We start from the raw sequence: 3056 nt of genomic DNA, 5'->3' as shown, positions 1-3056 counted from the left end.
ATAAACCAAGACCTAAAAAACAAGCCATAAGGGTACTTGGATACCTCTAGACCAAGGAACTTAAGAAGGTGCAATGGCCAACAAAGAGAAGATAATTTGTCCATATGCGAGTATGCTGCTCACAAGAAAGTTGGTGATTTGTCTTGCATAAGGAGACCACCCATTGAAGCAAACAATTTTAAAATTGAAGCATGTACTACTTCTTTACTTAATAATTTCCAATTTATTGGTTTGCCTCATGAAGATCCTAATATGCATATTTCAAGTTTCCTTCAATTGTGTGATATGTCTAAACAAAATGGTGTTTCTGATAATGCTTTTTGATTAAGACTTTTTCCTTGGTCTCTTAGAGATAGGGTAAAAGTGTTTTAAATTCTTTACCTGCAGGTACTATCACTACATGGGATGCTATGGAAGCAAAATTTCTAGACAAATTTTTTCCTCCATCCAAGACCGCTAAATTGAAAAGTGATATCAATAATTTTTGTCAATGGGACCAAGAGACGTTGTATGATGCATGGGAGCGCTTCAAGGAACTATTAAGAAGATGCCCACACCATGGATTTCCAACATGGATGCATGTCCAAATTTTCTATAATGGTTTAGATTATAGTAATAAACAATTTGTATATGCAGCTATAGGAGGTTCTTTAATGAAGAAGAGGCAATCTGAAGCATTTGAATTAATTGAAGAGATGGCCCATAATAACTACCAATATCCAAGTGAAAGGAAACTAACTGGAAGACATCAAGTAAAGGCCGTGGAAGAGGTTGATATTAACAACTTAGGGGCTCAACTTGCAAACCAATTCATGAAGACCTCGAACACTCAATTTAGTCAAATAGGGGTGAATTCTATCCAATCTACTAATAATTTTTGTGATTTATGTGGTGCTCATGATCATAAGAGTGTGGATTGCCAAGTTGGAAATCCCTTTGCTTCTGATAATGTTAATTTTGTAGGGAACTTTCAAAAGTAACAAAACAATCCATATTCTAACACATATAATCCAGGATGGATGAACCACCCAAATTTTTCATGGTCTAACAACAACCAGTGTTAGGTCTAAAATATTGATGATTTTATGCCATATTTATAGCTTAATATTTGTTAGTTTGTGTTAATTTGTTATGGAAAGATACTTAATTATGTATTTTTCTTAATCTAGGTAAAAGAGGAAGAATTTTAAGAAAACAACCATAAAAATGGATTCCTTGGGTCGAATTATGGTGGGAAGCAAGATTTGAGCTCGAACGGACTAAGCATTAAAAAGATTCCAAAAAGATACCTTGAAGATTCCATAAAGATTCTATCGGGAATTTCATGATGGAAGTGGATGTCATATGAATCATCACGATCTGAGGATTTCAAATGTCTCATTATTTTTGGATTTCGAGGTGCGAGCAAAGAGTTATCATCATTTAAAGTTTGGAATTTATAAGAAGGAATATTCTAGTTAAATCTCCACCATTGATCAAAAGAGGGAATCAAGGCAATTTGAGGGCCAAGATAAAAACAAGTGGCAATGATTGGTTAATTTATCATTAATGAGGCACATGTCATGTCACATGCTTCATTAAGGGTAAATTAGACTAATTAACTATTTTTTTAGGAGGAATTAGATAAAAGGAAAGTAGTAGAGAGCAAGTAATATACAGTTTCCTTTTTACATATGAATTTCGTCCAACCCCTTTCATGGCCTAAAAAATGTATCTTCCAAGACTCCCACATTGAAAATAAAGAGAGAAAAAGATTCCCAAGGTCCTATATTGATGTGTAAAATCAACTCGCAAGTGCACGAATCGTTTTCAAGTAATAAAGTGGAAAAATAGGGTTGTCGTACCCAAGGGATTAGGTATTAAGTACCAAAGATAATTAGGTTTTGATAATATTTGAACTAAAATTTAAGATGGCAATTGAAAACTAAATAAACTAAATTAAACAAAAGCAATCAATTAAAATTAGATCAATTTCAAGTAAGAGAGAGAATTGAATAATTATGAATACTAGGACATTTGATTTCACCACTAACTATTCCAATTTAATTACTTAAATATGTGAATTTAATTAACTAGTAATTTTGTTAACCATACTTAATCAAAAAATTAATCAAAAGTAGTTTCCACTCACAATTGATAATATTCACATAACCTAATTTATTCCTTCTGGCCTATAAATTAAATCATGCAATTTCATCAAGCATAGATTAAGCAAATAATATGGCATGAGACATAATTATTTTCCAATCAATTATGCATTCATGTAAATCATTAGTGATCCATAATATTATCCTTTTCCAAGCTCAAATATTATTAAAAACATTCATTCCTTCCGGCCTATGAAAGCATTAAGTATACCAATGATTTATTAACAAAACATATTACTAATTAAATAAAACTCAACATATATTAAAATAATTAAACCTTCATAGTTAGGGCTACATCATAGCCCTAGCTATGAAAATTAGTTCATGGTAAAAATAATTTCAACATCCATAATTATTAAAAAATAATAAGATTCACAATTAAAGAGAAAGGAAAAGAGAATAAAAACTATTGAAGAAATTCTCCTCCAAGAGCTCTCAAAGTCATAGCCTTCTTCTCCAAGCAAGCCCACGTCTTTCTGCCTCCTCCAAGATCTCCAATTGATCTTCTAAAACTCTAAAACTTTAAAACCCTAGAACCCTTAAGAGAATTTTAGAAACTCCCAAAATTTGATTTGTTTCTATGTAAGCCTCCTAAAAACTCTTAAATAACTCTCTAAACTTGTATATCTTCCTTCAATGTGGTGGGGGCTATATATATAGGACCTTGGGAATCTTTTTCTCTCTTTATTTTCAATGTGGGAGTCTTGGAAGATGCCTTTTTTAGGCCATGAAGAGGGTTGGACGAATTTCATATGTAAAAAGGAAACTGTATATTACTTGCTCTCTACTACTTTCCTTTTATCTAATTCCTCCTAAAAAAAATAGTTAATTAGTCTAATTTACCCTTAATGAAGCATGTGATATGACATGTGCCTCATTAATGATAAATCAACCAATTATTGCCACTTG

General features: G+C 31.9%; 1 non-coding gene across 1 annotated transcript; it reads right to left on the bottom strand.

Moving 5' to 3' along the window:
• Positions 1–458: 458 nt before the first annotated feature.
• On the bottom strand, positions 459–565 carry LOC125423132 (small nucleolar RNA R71). The gene has a single exon (XR_007241794.1). It is a non-coding gene; the product is annotated as a small nucleolar RNA R71 (small nucleolar RNA).
• Between the last annotated feature and the right edge of the window lie 2491 nt (positions 566–3056).

This window comes from Ziziphus jujuba, chromosome 5 (assembly GCF_031755915.1).
Source record: "Ziziphus jujuba cultivar Dongzao chromosome 5, ASM3175591v1".
In the NCBI taxonomy this organism is placed as follows: Eukaryota; Viridiplantae; Streptophyta; class Magnoliopsida; order Rosales; family Rhamnaceae; genus Ziziphus; species Ziziphus jujuba.
This window is presented reverse-complemented; position numbering and strand designations above follow the sequence as displayed.